At 43.5% G+C, this 19,479-nt stretch overlaps 1 protein-coding gene and 1 non-coding gene across 5 annotated transcripts in view; one reads left to right on the forward strand and one right to left on the reverse strand.

Annotated features, from left to right (window-relative positions):
• Positions 1-19,479, reverse strand: part of NLGN4X (neuroligin 4 X-linked) — a 539,607-nt gene that overhangs the window by 178,591 nt on the left and 341,537 nt on the right. The gene's annotated exons all lie outside the window — the stretch shown is intronic.
• On the forward strand, positions 8,084-8,157 carry TRNAT-CGU (transfer RNA threonine (anticodon CGU)). The gene has a single exon. It is a non-coding gene; the product is annotated as a tRNA-Thr (tRNA).

Consider the following 19,479-nt stretch of genomic DNA (forward strand, 5'->3'; position numbering starts at 1 on the left):
GTGGTGAGTTTCCAGGCTTACCCACCTAAGGGAAATAGCCCAGGTGGATGCTCCCCCACCAGCGTGAGCTAAAGGATACCTGAGGGTCCTCAGTAATGAGAAAACTGGGAAAGGGGATTTGCCATGAGAGAGGAGGTCCATGGTTGCAGTCATGTCAGGGCATGAGAGGAGACACCTGAGGGTAACCAATCAGCAAGACAGGGGACACTGTAGCAAAGTGGAGACGTTGGACCCCCACGTGGGCTCAAATCTCACACTCCAGTCAGGAGTACGAGCAAACCTGTTTGGGGAAAGGATCCCCAACACCGAATCCTGAAAGTTCCCACAGATTAAGATCAAGCAAACATGAGCTCACAATCAGAGATCACTGAGCACCAGAGCATGGAGCTTTTTAAAGTACTGTCTATAAAATGTAAACAGCCATGTAAGAAATGTTGAAAGAGATAAAGGATGGAAGATAAACAGGGAAGCGAGATACAGGAAATTGCTGGGAAAGACAAAGAACATTTGAAAAATGGCCATGTAGGAATTAAACAAGGGGAAATGACAATTGTTGGCATAAACAGCAATCAGTAGGCTAGTCAAAGAGCAGAGCAGACACAGTAGAAAAGAGAGCGAATGGAAGATACAGCTTAGAAAGCTTTACAAAACACAGCAGAGACACAGAAATGAACAATAGGAAAGTGAAATTTGAGGACATTATGTGTGAAAATGAGAATGTGTAAGATGTATCTATTAGAGTCCCATGAAGAGAAAATGAAATGGAGAAGACACATATTTGAACATTTCCTCAACACCTAGGTAAATATTTAGAGAGTTCCGGTAAATATATATACATATATAATAATATTAATAATATTTCATATATTATATACAAAATACACACGTGCACATGTATTTAATAACTTGCATAAATTGAACTACATTTCCCAAAGTAGATACTTTCTATTATTTATTTATACAGACAAATCCTAGCACTGAAAGGAATTATGTTACTGTATTTTATAATTCTTAAATAATGGAAACACACTATTGAGAAAATAACGCCAATCATGAAAGAATAAAGTACTTTTTTTAAAATCACCATCCACTTTTTCACCCTAGTCATAAATAACTATGAAACACACTCCAACGTCCTGATTTGAAAGTTACCAAAGTTTAATCATTCTAGTTTCAATCAATCGGTATTCTAATGATGTGCCCCCCACACAGGGATTTATTCAGTCCTCATTCAGTGTCAGGATGACCGTCAGAGAAGATGGGTTTGTCTTCCCATTTTACAAACAGCACCACTGAGACACCAAGAGGTGAAAACCATTTTTCTAGAGCCACGGGACGTGTAAGTTTTATTTTTCTCAACATTCCATCCTAAAGTGTTAGGCACGAAGCAGAGCACCGAAGTCAAGTGACTTGAAAGTCACTGCCGAATTTCGGACACCAAATTTGGGTGGACCATGTGTAAAGGTTTAGAGTGTCCATGAAAAAAAAGTGCACCACATAAAACAAAAAGAACAGGCGACGATTTCAAATTTTCATTAGAGCGTTATTTTCTAGGATACAATTGCTCTACTAGAGCACTCAAGATGGCGCCCTGGGTAGAGGTCTGCGTTGATGAGATTTAGTTGTTACATTCTATTAAAAGGTAGCTAAGGCTTTAAGAATGTGTGTGTGTGTAATTAAGGTGACGTTGACAAGTGCATTAACATGGGCCCTGAGAGCCCGCTTTTGGTATCTTGTGCTCAGCAGACACACACTCCAGTGAGCATGTTGTATCCTGGAGGACACACGTCACTCTCTTGCGGACGGAGGGTTTTAAAGGAACATCAGCATAACAACGCCACGCAAATGTTACAGGTTCAATACGGCGATGCCTGAATGCCATGCATAAATCTGTGCTTGTTAAACTCTTAAACTGCACCTCACCTTCCAAGCAACGGCCACCTTGAAGACGTAGCCTTGTCACAATGCTCATCGCCTAAAGACTAAAAGAGTTTTGACGGGTTTTTTGGGTTTTTTTTTCAATATGCAGTCACGCTGGTTTCTGTAAAGAGGGGATTTAACCTTTTGAGATGATATCATATAATTGCAACAGCTACAAATAATTACCAATGAAATTCATGTTCATGCCGTGTTTTAGACAAATGTTCCCCATGTGGGCTGAGGAGTCATCACAGAATTGAATGGATGAGGGCATGGGGGCTCAGTGCGTCAGAGGACAAGCGACGCCCTCTGAGCTGACAGCCGGCCAAGTCTGGAGACACTCCTGGTTGCCACAACTCGCTCTTGTGTGTAGCGGTCATGGATGCTGTGAAACATCGTGCAATGACAACAGTGCCCATGGCGACAAGCCCTGGGTCTGAGGAAGAAACAGGTGGAAAAACCCGAATGGCCCCTGGCCTGACTCCATGCATCCCCTGTATGTAGCATCTCCATCTGACCACGGAAGCCCCAGCGTTCAATTTCAGCTGAAACGTTTCCTCACCATCAAGCACACTGTTAATTATGCCAGTGGAGGGTACTCACCATGAAACAGAACTGTCTGTCTACACAAGGGAAGAACCATTTCACGTCCTGCAGCCCAGGAAGAAGGTACATTTCACACACAAATCCTGATGCCACGGGACAGGTCTAGTTGACTCCAAACGGGGAGCCCCTCCTGACTCAAGCTCACCCTAGTGACCATTTGCACAGCGGAGAGGACAACCAGCCACTAATCGAACACATTCAAAGCCTGTCTCAGGGCAGGTCCTTCAATCTCCCCACCCTCTTTTTTTGTGGATTGTCACGGTCAATTAACATTGGTCCTTCCCATTCTGAACCAGCCCCACTTCCTGCCTGTAACACACAGCCTCTCCCAGAGATCAGCGGCCACGCTGGAGTTGGAAAAACAGAAACAATCATCTCATTATTTGAAATCACTGGCATCGGACATCCAGTGTGCAATGTGCCCTGATTAACTGTGAACTTTTAGCATCTTCTGCTCAGAATTAACCTTTGGAATACGCATCTTTAAAAGAAATATTAATGATGGTAACAAACGTCCCAGAACAATGATGGAATTTACAATGCAATTGGTTTTCTGTTTTCAAAAGGAAGGCTCGTGTGTCCCTAGACTCCCCAAATGCCTCTTGTAGAAGAATGGACAGTGTTAAGTCATTACGTGAGGAATTTAAGGTCAAAGATGTTAATGTGCTGAGAGCCTCTGGCCACTTGATATGAAAATCTCATAGACAGAAGCCAGCACATACGGACATGAGTGTGTCGTCGGACCAAAAACAAAACATTTCAGAAACGTTTTGGCTAAAACCAACCATTTCTGCTCCAGCAAAAGCAAGTTTCCAAATCAAGTTATTTAAAAAAATTAATCTCTAAAATCACGTTTGACTACTTATGTAAATACATCACAGTGAAAAAGAATGTGACAATGACTATGTATATATTCATGAATAACTGAAAAATTGTGCGCTACCCTAGAAATTGACAAAACATTGTAAACTGATTATAACTCAGTAAAATAAAATTAGAAAACAGAAAAAGAAAAAAAAAACAAAAAACCCCCATGATTTCTAGTGAAAACTAAGAAGTACGCAATTATGAATTGTCTTTCATATTAGCATTTTGTAGATTGGCAAACATAAATACCAACAAATTCCAAAAACCATGTGCTTTCTTATACTTAGTAATAGTCCTGAATACGTTTAGTTTCTCTGTAAAAGGAAGCCAATGTTTATCAATTAATGGTTTAGTATTTTATTATCTCATTGGCATTTGATTTATTAAAAGAATTTTTATGATACCAAGCTATTTTTTGCTGACAAATTTGTAACAGATATAACAAAATTTTATTGATTTTGATTAAACCTAGGTATAACAAGGGGAGAAAAAGGCTGAAATTAAAAACAAAAATAAAGTAAATACATCTCAAGGACGCTTCATTGTCCCCAAGCAGCTGGATTCCTACAAGGGAGGGAAAGACTCTGAACACTGGGGTCTGAGCTGTAAGTGCATTAACTAGACCTCGAATGGCTCACTCATCTCTCACACACAGTTATCATCTATTAATGATGGATTAATGGCATCCATCTCACAGGACGCGAGTGATACCACTGAAACATCTACGGGGCATTTGGGACATTGCAAAGTCCTATAAACATGTGAGCAAAGATGATATAAGTAAATAAATGTATAAAACACTGATCGTAAGGCATTTGTGCTTTGAGTCGCTGAAGCTGCGTAACACAGGACCTTGGAAAATTATCTCAGTTGGTTGCAGAAGGAAAAAATGCTGGCTTTACAATATGGTGGACGCTGGATGTAGACCCATGAGCGACAGACAACAAAGGAGAGCGTGGATTTTAAGATACACTTTTTTCTTCCACTGAGAAAGGATTGTGTTGTCTACAAAGAGCCTTCCTCGCTGCTGAAGGTGCTGATAACAAGCTAAAACTACAGGACAGTGTAAACAGAGGTGGTGAGCGGACCGTGTACACATGCTCTCCAGGCTACGTTGCACACCTTCTGTCCACGTGACCACTGACCACCGAGATCCCGCACAATCTGGTCCCGCAGGTCCACCATTAGTGATTTGAAACCCTTGAGAAGGAACATGCTTTGGGGGAAGGAAGGGAACTGAGAATTTCTCTATTTTTTTACGTACATAATGCAACAGCCCTTGAAGAACCCAGGACATCGTTCCACAATCAAATTCACTGATAACGTGTAAGAGCGTTCTTACACAGGATGAATCTGGGAAGGTAGTGGATAGAAATGGTTCAACATGAAAAAGAAGGAAATCTACACCAACGGGGGAGTACTGAATGTGGCCACTTTGTCATAAACGCCAAAAGAAGATTTGAAAGACAAGGCTTCAATGAGAATTATGAAATATTGAATAAATAAACACTAATTGGGTATGGATATTTCAGAAGAGACAGATTCAGTAATAATATTAGGACGCTGGTTCATCCAATTTGGTCGTGTCATTTTCAGATATTATAAAATTTAAGATGCATTACTAGTTTAATTTCATTATCATCAGCGAGATTATGTCTGAGAATTGCAGTCTTAGTATATGCTCACAGTTATAGATAGGAATAAAAATGTACTAAAAATGAGCAAGATTTCTACACGGAAAATGACAAATATTGCCCCTCCTAAAATGAAGAAGATTCATATAAACAGAGAGCTAAATCATGTTCATGGATTGGATAACTCAACAGTCTAAAGTTGTCAAATTGTTTATACATTCATCACCAATTTAATTAAAAATCCCCAAATCCCATTTCTTTGTTAAAAATAATACACGTTCTCTCAACCTGTATGGTCTTACAAACACTTTACTATACGTATTTCTAATATTTTAAACTTAAGTTGGCTATGATTGATCGTGTTATTGTAAATTTCATTTTTCTAACGTGTTGAGTAGAGAAGTGAAACATTTGTGTCTCTCTTTAATCCTGGGACCTTGCTAAAATCACTTGGGTGTTTTAGCAGTTTGTAAATGCCTGAGGAGTTTGCGTATAACAAAAGCATGTCATCTGCACATAAAGACAGTTCTTTCCAAATACATATTCTTAATTCTTTTTTTTTTTTAACCTCCCTGCCCTGGTGAAGACATCCAGTTAATTCACTGCTAAAGACACATAGGGAGAGTGGACCTCCTTCTTTTGTTCCACATTTTAAGATAAAACCAATGAAGAGTCTGGCTGTTCTTTTGAAAATGCTCATAGTAGCATGATAAAATGTGAGGAATACAACAACTTAAATCTAATAAAACAGTCTTAAATGATGCTGCTGTGGTTGTAAAAACAGAATTCCAGACAGTCCCTCACCCTAACCCTAGCCAGCTAGCCTCTCTATGGGACCCCGGAGCAAATTTACACAACCCGCAAAACGAGTTTAAAATGGTTTAACAAGCGGAGGGAGAAATAGTGAAAGACTGAAAAAAAAGAAAAGAAAAACACTGTAAACTCTCAGCTCCTGTGGCAAACAGGTACCATGACTGACGATACTCTAAAAGACGCCTTTAGCACATGTACTGTCCACTTGAATAATAATTAAAAAAAAAAGATGTGCATCACCCTTCAGTTCGGAGCGCTCCCCCCCGCCACCCGCACGATAGCTTAGCAATCACGAACAACTCAAATCAATTCAACCGCAGGCTTAAAACAAATGACCAAAGTCCTTAAATCAGAACTCTTCACGAGCGCTTCTGGAAGAGTCAACACACAGCATCTCAAATCTGTGAGTGACAAGCTTTGATTGTTTGCAGTCTGACTTTGGGAAGAGAAAAACAAGAAAGAGAAAAAAAAGAGAAGGAGAGAGAGAGAAAGAAAAAGAAAGAAAGAAAGAAAGAAAGAAAGAAAGAAAGAAAGAAAGAAAGAAAGAAAGAAAGAAAGAAAGAAAGAAAGAAAGAAAGAAAGAAAGAAAGAAAGAAAGAAAGAAAGAAAGAAAGAAAGAAAGAAAGAAAGAAAGAAAGAAAGAAAAAGAAAGAAAGAAAGAAAGAAAGAAAGAGAGAGAGAAAGAGAGAGAGAGAGAGAGAGAGAGAGAGAAAGAGAGAAAGAGAGAAAGAAAGAAAGAAAGAAAGAAAGAAGGAGGAGAGAAAGAAAGAAAGAAGGAGGAGAGAAAGAAAGAGGAGAGAGAAAGAAAGAGGAGAGAGAGAAAGAAAGAAAGGAAGGAAGGAAGGAAGGCAGGAAGGAAGGGAAAAGAAAAGAAGAAAAGAAAAGAAAAGAAAAATAAAGAAGGAAGAAAGAAAGAAAGAGCTCAACAGAACAGTGAGGACTCAGTAACTCTAACCTAAAATGTGGGAAGAAAAGAAGCCAGTGTGAAACTGGAAAAGCACGAGGAACTAGGAGAAGAGGACATGCATCTGAGAATCACAAATGGAGCCCAGCAAAGTTCTTCTGATGGAGAATACAAACTCCCTAAGACAAGGACCACTTTGTATTCATCTCTCCATCCCCAAAGTCTATCATTGGGTTAGACGGGTGTGGACAACAACAATTAAAAAAAAAAAAGTGATTCAGAGATTGGATATTATTACAGAAAAGAGGACAGGAGTCCACAGAATCACACTTGTGGGGCAGAATGAAAAGCGCATACTGCACGGCACACTTCACAGATCTTCCCCCATCTGCGTTTCCATTTTTCCCTCTTGTCTATCCCCTCTTTGCCCTTCAGCCAGACCTGTATCCTCAGATCTTGGATTATGCCAGCCCCCCCCACCTCAACCCCAGGGCCTTTGCACATGCCAGTCCTGCTACCACCAGGATCTTCTTGCCCTAATAAGCCACCCCCACCCTTTCGTTTCCCTTTTCTTTTCATTGTTATCAGGGATCCTGCTGACCAGATCCCTGAAATGACCCCACCAGCAATGAAGACTTATTATAGTTTGCAATTATCCTTAAGGGTACGTAGTTGGTCATTTTTCCTCCACCGTTAGACAAGAATTTCTCAACCTCGTTGGGCACTGTTGACATTCTGGGTCAGGTGACTGTTTCTCGTGGGGGCAGTCTGGTGTGCTGAAGGACGTTCACGAGCTTCTCCAGCTTCTACCCACGAGCGGGAAGCCCCAGTCATGACAGTCCAAACTGTCTCAAGACGTTGACACATGTCCCCTGGGGGGCAAAATCGCCCCTGATTGAGAATCGCTGATCTAGGGTGCAAGCTCCACTAACTTACAAACGATGTCTGTTTTGCCCAAAGTTCTGTTTTAAGAGTGTCGTTCCGTGGGGAACACGCAGGAGGTGCTCAAGGCACTTTGGTGGACACATGAACCCACCAGCAGTAACTGTGGGTTAATTTCCAACCGGGTCACAGCTGGTGGAATATTCTGGGAGCGACAATTCAGATCAGCAAGTCTTACTCATCCGTTTGTATCGAGGTCTGAGCACGAAAGTGGCTCCGAAGTGCATCCAACAACGCCTCACTTGCGTCCTCTCACGACCTTTTTGTTGTCACCGTCATTCTGTCCTTCCTTCCTCTCTTTCTGAAGGCAAGACCCGTTTCTTCATTCTCTGGAGGGCTTCTCTCCACAGGCATCCACCTTTCAAAACCTGATTGGGATAAGAAGCCTGCTGCCGGGGGCAGGGTGTAGCTCAGTGGTAGAGTGCGTGCCTCGTATGCACGAGGTCCTGGGTTCAATTCCCAGCACTGACATTAAAAAAAAATTAAATAAAAATTTAATTAACTACCCCTACAAGAAAAAAAAAAAAAGAAAGAAAGAAAGAAAGCTGCTGCCTGTCGCTACATCACTGAGAACTACTTACATCACAATGTCTTTGGCGGAGCAACAGCTCAATACATTTTGTGCTGCTGGGCTGGACCGCATACAACAGCAGCGTTGAACACACGCACACGGAGGAAGCACAGGATGCCGGGAAAACGGTCTGATGACCCTGTGATGAGGTTGATCTGAAGTCAAGGCACCCGCCTTTGCCTACTTGTTGGGAATAAAATCCAGCATAATCATCTTTTCTGGGCTTTTTCTTTCCCTACTGAATAAGGTGAGTGCATGTCCCCACCTCGTTCAACCACCGTCGGACAAAATGAGAGGCTGCCTGTGATCGGCCAAGTGAAAAGTATATTGTTTTGGTTTTCTGAAAACAAAGCCAGCAGGGTTTTCACTTCCATCAGGTTCTACCACCTGGGAGGGCTGAGTGTCAAAAACTGCATTGCAGCGTAATGTACGGATGCAGGTAAAGGTTCAGTGGGAGTGCATTGGGGGAATTTATTCCTAACCAGGACCGGTTGGCAATGGAATCTCATCTTATCTATCTATCTACTCAATAAGGGAAGAAAAGCCAAAAAGAGAAACAGTACTTTCAAACTATAAGGTTGATGTGCTTGTCAGACTGCACCCCCCCTCCATGAAATTCGTCAGAAATGTAAGCTTATTTTAAAAGCCAGTATTCAAGAATTAGATAGATACACAGATGGATGGACAGATGGGTGGATGGATGGATGGATGGCTGGATGGATGGATAGATACATGGAAGGAAGAGGGATAGATGGATGGATAGACGGATGGAAAGACAGATAGATGGATAGATTAGATGGGAGGGTGGATGGATGGATGGATGGATAGATAGATAAATAGATAGGTGGGTGGATGGATGGATGGATGGATGGATAGATAGATAGATAGATAGATAGATAGATAGATAGATAGATAGATAGATAGTTGGATGGATGGATGGATAAATAGGTAGGTAGATAGATAGATGGGTGGATGGATAGATAGATGATTCATAGATAGATGGATGTTTGGACAGATAAATAGATGGGTGGATGTATGGATAGAAAGAATAGCTAAATGATAGACAGACAGATGATAGACAGATATAGACAGATAGATAAAATACTATTAATGACAATTAATGAGGCGAATGGAGAATTTAATCCCTGAGGGAGAATTTTAATTCTGTCGAAGGAATGGTAATGCAGCCATAGCATCATTTATCCATTAATTTCAAACAATTAGATTGCACGTACACATCCTCACAGTGTCCTCTAAGCTATGTGGCTTTTGACTGAAATGTACCAAAGAGAAATAGATATGACAGACATCTCCCTATATAGACATGTAGATGGATGGATAGACGACAGAGAGGTAGAAATAGACACACACACACGTGTGCGTGTGTTTGTAGGTCAGATTATATATATGCAAATATGTAGAAACTTTTGCGCATATATGCATACATATAAGTATATATATATATATATATAGGATTGTATGTTTGTCTGTGTACAGTGTAACTAACTTACTTAACCAAGACCTGCAACTCTTTGGGTTCTGTAAATGTAAAATACACTCATCCACGTGTAGCCAGGCTGCTTATTACAGAGGGAGGGCCAGGATATTTAGCCATATCTGCTCGTAAGAACTTTGATCATCAACAAATCAGTCCGTTAACAGCACACAAGAAGGGTCTGACTGTCTTCACGAGGAAGCTGCCCGGGAAAGTCGAGGACCTCCTGTTTTCGGAAATGATGAAGGCTTGGAAAAGACAGCAGTGGGGAAGTGTATGCTGACTTCCACCGGGGCCGCTCAGAGGGTAAGAGTAGAGTCCGGGTGAGGGGAGGGACTGAGGGCCTTGCTTCAGGGAGAGGCCATCCGGAGAGACCAGCGTTCCCACCGACCTCCCTGCTCTATGCGTTTCCCGGGGACCCACGCAGCGATTGGCAGGTGGACCCCGGGACTCACCTGCAGGGGGAGGGGAGGTACAAAAACAGCGTGTATGGGGACAGAGGCACGAAAAAGACCCTCGCACACGGACCCAGCTGAATGGAGCTCCTGGGTGGACGGACAACGGTCGGGATGGAAGCACCGCGGTTAGACGTCCGTGCTGTTTAAACCACCGTGATACTTCCTATGTGGGAGCAGCAACTGTGTGCACAAAACCAAATTATTTTAGTCTCTTTCATCAATGTGATTCTATAAAACCTGCAAGCGTCTCTCTCCTTTTTGTGGGACCTTCACGCGTAGTCTCGGATGGGTGTGTATCGATGTGTACAACCTACAACATGGAATGAAATGTCTCAACGGGTGTCACTTACTGAAGTCAAACCAAAAAATGTGCCTCAAAAGAAGTCTTGCCTTAAACCTGTAGATTAGCCTCTTTCAAATAGAAACATTGTAAGTGAACGAAGGTAAGTGCGTTCAATACTTTCCGGTATTAGAAAGTGTCGCCTCACCTGCTTTAATAAGTAAATTATGTATTTTCTTAATGAATGTTATAATGGGGAAATTATCATCTTGCTCTAATGGCCATGGGTTTCCAGAACCATGCCTTGGAAATCCATCTCGATAATTAAGCCTGGAGTTTAACTGACAAACAGGGCTCACGTCAAGACTCATCCTTCACCTCCTTTCAACACAAAGAAATGTCATTATTTTGATGGGAGCCAGTTTTTTTTTTTTTCCAGCTTTCATAATCTTCTATCAGTCTTTAGAGGTAAGGGAGGAAGGCAGTTAGATTGTCTGCTGTCTCTTGGAAATCAGTAAATATGACTAAAATTACTGTGGGCCCTGGGTGCATCCCAGGCTACGTTGCACACCTTCTGTCCACGTGACCACTGACCACCGAGATCCCGCACAATCTGGTCCCGCAGGTCCACCATTAGTGATTTGAAACCCTTGAGAAGGAACATGCTTTGGGAGAAGGAAGGGAACTGAGAATTTCTCTATTTTTTTACGTACATAACGCAACAGCCCTTGAAGAATCCAGGACATCGTTCCACAATCAAATTCACTGATAACGTTCACAGCAAGATATCTAAATGTGGGAAAATAAAGACCATCAACTGCCACTTGTCAGGTCAGGTTTTGCCCCAGATGAGTTGTAAAATCATTCCCATACTTTGAACTCGAATTGTCCATAAGGGGCTCTGGATGGGCGTACCTTCTGATCTCCTCCAGCCAGTCCTAAGACCGCATGCACAGCAGGGAAGCCAGGACATCCCATCTCGAGAAAGGGTTTCAGGTTGCGTGCATCGCGGCGGGTTAACACTTTGACAGTGGAAAGCCAGGCACCCTGGATGGGATCCGTGAAGATGAACATGAACAGTTCCTAAGACCATGTGAACCTTCTCCACTCACGCCGTCAGTGCACGCGGCGGTCAGGGCCACAGGAATCCCGGCTCGACCACTTCCTGCATCTGAGTCTCCGAACTGAACACAGAAGCATTCTGAACCTCAACTCTCGGTCCTAATGGACAACACAGGCTTACCAGGGGATGCCACGCCCACGGCTTATTCACTCAGATAGATGGAACAAGGAACCGTCCTTTCAGCAGGCTCTGAGTGCGCTGGTCACAGGGAGCACGGGGCAATGGTAGCTGGTACCATTACTGTTATCCTCACGTTGACAGTGTTATTTGTTGTTAAGTTTTAGCAGCGTCCACAAAACTACATGGAGACTCAGAAGCCCAGGGCTTAGAATAAATGCAGAAGAGGGTGTGGAGAAAAGGGAACCCTCCTACACTGTTTGGAGGAATGTAAATTGGTGCAACCACTATGGAGAACAGGATGGAGGTTCCTTAAAAAACTAAAAAGTAGACTTATCCTATGACCCAGCAATCCCACTCCTGGGTTTATATCCAGAGAAAACTCTAATTCGAAAAGTTACGTGCACTCCACTGTGCATAGCAGCGCTATTTACAGTGGCCAAGACGTGGAAACAGCCTAAATGTCCATCCACAGGTGACTGGATGGAGAAGTTATGGTCTATTTATACAATGGAATACTACTCAGCCATAAAAAGGCGTGAAATAATGCCATCTGTCTACAGCAACATGGATGGACTTGGAGGCCGTTATGCCAAGTCAAATAACTCACACAGAGAAAGAGAAATACTGTGTAGTATCACTTTTATGCGGACTCTAAAAAATACAACAAAATAGAGAATAAAAGAAAGAAGCAGCAGACTGACAGAATGAGTGGTTCCAAGTGGGCAGATGGGATGGGGAGGGGCATTAAGGGGTAGGAGCAAGAAAAGAGTGATTATGGGATTATATGAAATCATGTGTGTAAAACTTTAAAAAATTGTAAAGCACTGCAGAATTTAAAGAATCTTTCATTCAATAAGAAAAAAAAAAGAGACCAAAAAAATGAATTAAAATAAAGAACGAAGGAAACATAATGCTTAGTTGGAGAAATCCCTTTTCCGTACAATCAGGAGCACTGGCTGAAGAATTTAATGTGTGAGTTTTACTGACTGACTGTCCCTCCCTTTTCATCTCTCAGGTTTGGGCCAAAATTGTGCCCCCTCCAGGAAGCCCTGCAGGCTTTCTCCAAGATCCGATCAGATCCTGCTACGAGCTTCTCCCAAGCACACTGTGGTTTCAAGCAGCATGAGACGAACCACATTTTGAACTAGTATTTATTCATTATCCGTCTTCCCTTTTAACAAGAGCTCTCATGCCTCGTGTATCACACCCACCCATGTTATAAACCTTCAGAAATGAAGTAACACCTGGCTGTATACTGCACATGGGGTCAGACCCCTGAATCACATAAAATACGGGGTGACGGTACGGGGAGACCAGTAGGAGGAAAGGAAGACAGACACACACACACACACACGGAGGGTGGGCTTCAGCATGACATGAGTCAACTTTCATTATTATGGGAAACGCGGACAGCTCTTACTCTATTACTTGACGCCCTGATCCTAATTAACCCCCACCACAACAAAATGTACGCACTGATTCATCGATTCATCCATCTTTTAGATTTCCAATCTCCAACTTTTTGGCCCATCAAGGATAAACCCGGACTTTCAAAGGCGGCCAATGTGCGTGGATGCACGTGCACGTTGGGTTTGTTCTGTGAGCAGTCTGGGTGAAAAACAACAAAACGTAGAATGCCCAAACGCTGTAGCTGAATCGTACTATTTCTCATTTTTATTTTGTGGCTGCAAACCTTTTCCAGATCCATGAGTTACAGGTCTCCCGATGCCAGCAATGACGCCCCAAAGGGGGAGGCTTCAGAAATCAGCCAGGTAAGTAGGTGCGGACTCCAGCATCCCCTGCTGGGTACCCACGTCTTGGAGCTTGAGAGATGCACTTCTGATGCACCAAAGGAAAAATCACACAGTTTCCCTGCATCCGATGCAGGGCCGTGGCTGCCCGTCCCCTCTTGCCTCTGCCGCCCAGCCTCGTGGAAAAGTAAAGAGGCAGCCCCGGGGAGGAGACTGAAAGCCGTTGGAGAATTACACTCACAGCTCTATTGGCAGACAGATTTGTTCCTGAGATTTCTGGCGCGGTCGGAAGCTCTGTTTACGGGCGCAGAGCACGTCCTGGAAGAGCGAGCTGGAAGGATGGAGGGCAGACGCAGTTTCCGGAGTCCCAGGGCAGCCGCAGGGCTCTCCCTGCGCGCCCAAGCCCGTGTGCCATCACAGCCCAGGCACAGGGGCACCCCGCCACGAACAGACAGGGCTTGCAGGAGGGCAGCTGGGTGCCCCCCCACCATGCACAGAGCTGAGCCATCAGAGCCCTGGCTGTCCAGGAGGTCCCCTGCACCACTCACTGGCAGGGACCCCCGGCAGGTGGGGACTTCCTCGTGTGCTGCTCTGGCCACGGGCAGATTCGTTCTGAGCGAAGTTTAACGGTGGAGGACCATGGGAAGCACGCAGCCTTGCACAGCATCGTCTTCAAAGCCGCGGGTCTCCCGAGGCAGGAAGCCTCAGGAATACCAGTCTCACTGGGAACAGTGCACTGGGGCTAAAACCCTGAAAATCTAGAACGAAAGAAATGCATTCAATCCTGAAGATGCTTGTGACATCCATCCGAGAGAACTGCATGCCTTTGGGAGTCATGGTCCCGGAATCGTGGAGTGTGTCCCGGGGTGTGATTCCGAATACAGACTTTGTGGGGCGGGGGGAGGCTGCAGCTCAGTGGTAGCCTGTCTGCTTAGCATGCACAAGGTGGGAGGGAGGGAGGGAGAAGGAAGGGAGGGAGGAAGGAAGGAAGCTAATTACCCCCAAAACATTTTTTAAATTTTTAAATATAAATAAATAAAAAATAAAATAGAAAGACATCACTCATTAAAAAAAAAAAAAAAAGACTTTGCAGGGATTGGGAATGATGATGAAAGGCAACGACAGAGAATGGTTAGATCTGAACCTCTGCATTGGCCACCCCTGAGTCTGTGCAGAGGGAGGCCCTGTGGTGTGACTCAGAAGATGCACGTGCACCACTGAAGGTCTCACCCCCCCAGGGCTGTGCTGGGGGGAAATGCAGGTCTCCCCCACCCTCCAAAAGTACAGTGCTCCACTGAAACCTCCCCTAAGCAGAAATGGTGTAGAACAAAGATGCAAGTGCCTTAGGGCACATCTTCCTCAGGGATGCACATAATAAACTGAAATAAAGCGCAGGTGCTCACATACACCATGTGAAGGAGACCAGGGCAGCGGGACACGGAGATGCGGGGCTGTGGTTCCCTGGGAATGTGCTCGGGGGCGCCCCCCAGCTGCTGGGGTGCCCGTGGCCCCTATGCTCCCTGCAAAACACACTGGATGCCATTTTTGCTTTTCAACTTTTTTCTTAAGAGTGCGAATCTGCTCAACATCACTAATTATCAGAGACATGCAAATCAGAACTACCATGAGGTGTCACCTCACACCAGTCAGAATGGCCATCATTCAAAAATCCACAAACGACAAATGCTGGAGAGGCTGTGGAGAAAGGGGAACCCTCGTACACTGCTGGTGGGAAGGCAGTTTGCTGCAGCCATTATGGAAAACAGTATGCAGATTCCTCAAAAGACTAGGAACACACTTACCATATGACCTAGGAATCCCACTCCTGGGCATATATCCAGAAGGAACCCTACTTCAAAAAGACCCCTGCACCCCAATATTCATAGCAGCACTATTTACAATAGCCAAGACACGGAAACAGCCTAAACGTCCATCAACAGATGACTGGATAAAGAAGTTGTGGTATATTTACACAATGGAATACTACTCAGCCATAAAAAATGATAATAATGCCATTGGCAGCAACATGGATGGACCTAGAGATCATCATACTAAGTGAAGTAAGTCAGATAGAGAAAGACGAATGCCACTTGATATCACTTATATGTGGAATCAGAAAAAATGATGCAAATGAACTTACTTACAAAACAGAAATAGATTCACAGATGTAGAACACCAACTTATGGTTACCAAAGGGGAAAGGGGAGGAGGGATAAATTAGGAGTTTGGGATCAGCAGATACACACTAGTATATATAAAATTGATAAATAATAAGATCCTACTGTACAGCACAGGACACTATATTCAGTAGCTTGGAATAACCTATAATGGAAAAGAATCTGAAAAAATATATATATATATACATGTATAACTGAATCACTATGTTGTACACCAGAAACTAACACAGCATTGTAAATCCACTATGCTTCAATTAAAAAAAAAAAAAAGAGGGGGGAGGGTGTAGCTCAAGGGGTAGAGCACATGCTTAGCAAGCATGACGTCCTGGGTTCAATCCCCAGCACCTCCTCTAATAGTAAATAAGTAAGGAAACCTAATTACCTCCCCCAACCAAAAAATTAATGAGTGAATGAAATTCTTAAAAAAAAAAAAGTGAAAATGCCCCTTGGATTTCTTTCATTAGCAAAAACAGTTTCCAGTATGGGTCTTTGGCAAAGGTGAGGTGGTGTAAATTGAATTTTTGAAAGTGGAGGGACGGGGGGCGTCCCTGGACCTGTCCCAGTTGACAAAGCCAAGCCCATCACGAAAACCACAAGAGACGGGAAGCCCTAAAAAGCTCACGATGCCCCTCCCTGGGCCGTTCCCAACCGTTACTTTATGATTCATAAAGTGTCCTTCATTTCTTCATTCAGTTTAGTTTCAGGAAAAGCAGGAATATGTGAATGAGCTTCCTGTAGGGTCCCTAAAGTCCAAAACACCCCTCATCTAACACAGGCCGTTAGATCTCACATTCAGCATAGGTCAAACAGCGCACTCTGGGGGTTTGTAGAAATCTAACCACAGCCGTTAGGAGAAAGAGTGGTGCGAATATTTGTTTAAAAATATTCAGGGTAAAAAAAAAATTCAGGGTAACAACATGGCCCTTAGATTTAGGGGAGGAATTTTAACGAAGCAAGCAAGAGTCCCGAGTGAACGCATAAAAAATCCGGTTTCTAGGACACCAAGGTGAATTAGGAAACACTGACGTCCTAAAATGTGACCTAGAATTGTGTTTTTCTGACCTACCTCCCAGACCAGATCCTGGCAATTTAACGCTCAAAAATAAACGTGTTCCTATTTCTAGATTATTTGCTAAGACATGCTGCAGATATGTTACCCAATATTGGAGTCTAATTCCAAGTATAAAATAGAGCCCACGTTGACAGAAGTAAATGATTAAATAAACAAATGGGGGGGGTAAAAAATGGACAAATCTCTCATGCACAATAAGGTCAGATGATTTATGGAGCTAGTCTGCCCTCAAGGAGAGAGAGCGTTTCCTGTCCGGAGCCATGACCGCCGTCCAGCATTGTGAAGACCGTCACACAAGTTGAGGGACCCTCTACGAGGTACCTGCAGCCCTCCTCAAAACAGGCAAGGGCACAGAAGGCAAGGTGAGGAGAGATCGTCACAGCCAGGAGGTTCCTAAGGAGCTGTAAAGACTAAACGTCGTTATCATGAGATCCTGGAAGAGAACCACACAAATGCCGAGCAGGGACAACCTTCGAAATGTGTGGACTTCAGGCGACAGTACTGCGTAGATATGGGCTCATTAATTGCACATTTATTACTAATGTATATTCATAATGCAAGATGTCACTAGCAAAGGAAACCAGGGGTAAAGAAATTCCACATCTTCCCAACGTTTCCGTCAATCTCAAACTTCAAGCGAAAGTTTATTTTAAGAACAACCCGAGATAATATTTTCTCAGGAGTGTCATTCTTACGAATTGCTTTCTCAGGAGAGTAATTCACGTGTGTATGAAATTAAAAGAAATACGCTTAAAATTTATATTTCGGTGTACACATAATAGTTCTTTACATTTTGAACGTGAATAATTTAGCAAAAAGGAAAAATCTAAAAGGAGCAAGTAGTGAAAAGAGGGTTTATAAAGGAAATCGGTCGTTCAAGTTTTTAAAATTACTGGGTGTGACAGGAGGGAAAAAAACACTGCAGGAATTTACAACTTTGCAATAAATCTCAAATTCTTAAAGAATTAAAAGAGGCCTCAATTTACTACATCTAGCATCATTGGGTTCCTTTGAAACACTGCGGCTCTGAGCAGGATACTACGGGGTAATTCAGGTTGGGACATGCTTGGTTCTCCAAGAACATCTATAAACGATACAAGAGTCACAGATGACTTGAAGAACCCACCCATATCTGAGTCATGGTGGAGTTTTGCAGAACTGGAGCAGCTTTTGTTAAACCGATGCATCTTAAACTTAGTCTGCATCGTCATCTTCCCTGGGTGTCTTGTCCGCCCTTACATAATCACAGACTGAAGGCTCCGGGGACATTCGGTGGCTTCTGGCAAGACGCACTTGGGAAAGAAGTGTCTTACTAGGATAGTCAAGGATATTCGTCAGCTTCGTTTATTTATTGAACGTACATTTACTGATGGGATTTGTTGAGACCAATCACAACACTCAGCTCCTGCTTATAAGCGGAGACAAAAAAGCATCCTGTTGACACATTTCCGTCTGGACCACGACAAGGTGCTGCTGACTTTTAACCCACATCCTCCCAATTTCCCCGACATATGCCATCAACGTTACAACCCACTTAAAGCTTGAATGGAACGGAAAGGTCTTAAGAAGAACCAGCCTCTGTAAAATCTCTTCCCGTCGAACTGGCAGACACACACATACACACGCACACTCCAACATCTGGTAACAGACCATGATGGCACTGAAGGCACTGGGCGCAGTTGTCCGTGAGGACGCAGGTGGACAACTTATTTGTGAATCTGCGAATTACGTATCTCATAGAAAGTTCAGTCAACATCCTTGCCCACTTTCTAAAGGTCTGCCGTCTCAGAAAGCAGGACCCTTCATCCTGGAAACCGCCCAAACCCTGCTGATAAGCAGCTACACGTTTGGTTCTGTCTTTCATTAACTCCAGAGTAACAATCTCGAACAGGAATAAATGCCAGTCACCCTGTTGTCACTGGTTGCCATCTATAAGCTATTTTTAAAAAAGCAAACCTACTTTCTAAAGTGGGTCTTCATCTCCAAGCGGCTTCTGGGAAGAAAAAAAAAAAAAAACTGAGGGATAATGATGTGGTGAGGAAACACCTTGTGTTTTTATGAGCAAGCAGCTGAGGGGACCGTTGAATAATTCGGCGTCAGGTGTTCCAGGGCACACGGGTACTAGGAGCGGAGGAGGGGCTGGGAGCAGAACAGATACATTCTCCATGAGCAGAGCAGTGCACACAGGACCAAAATCACGGCACGCCAGCTCTTGAAAATAGAGGCTACCGCATGCGTCCTCTTGACAAAAAGCTGAAAAGGAAATCTGCGTCTGTGCAAGCATTTCTCACCAGAGTTTATAGGACATTCGTGCTATTTTGGGTGCAGCTGGGTGAAAATATGGCTAGGGTTTTGAGTCTCCTTGGGGAAAGAGACAAGTCAACCCAAAACCTGGCATCCCCAATGACGAAGGAGGAGTCGGAACCGTAAAAAACTGGGACGAAGCCTCCCAGGCTTAGGGACCCGCAGGGACAAGAACTGTATGCATATATACGATAAAACAAAAGCAGACTCTCAGGGAACAAACCAGTGGTCGCCAGTGGGGAGGGGACTGAGACGGGAGGGACCAGAAGGGCGAAGGGGCTTAAAAGGTACACACGGCCATGTGCGAAGTAAGTAAGGTGCAGGATGTATTATACAGAGCAGGGAACACAGGCTCTGTTTTATAGTAACTTCAAATGGAGCATCAGCTACAAAAATTTTGAATCATTATGCTGTACACCTGAAGCTAATAAAGTACTGTCGA

Source organism: Camelus bactrianus, chromosome X (genome assembly GCF_048773025.1).
Source record: "Camelus bactrianus isolate YW-2024 breed Bactrian camel chromosome X, ASM4877302v1, whole genome shotgun sequence".
In the NCBI taxonomy this organism is placed as follows: Eukaryota; Metazoa; Chordata; class Mammalia; order Artiodactyla; family Camelidae; genus Camelus; species Camelus bactrianus.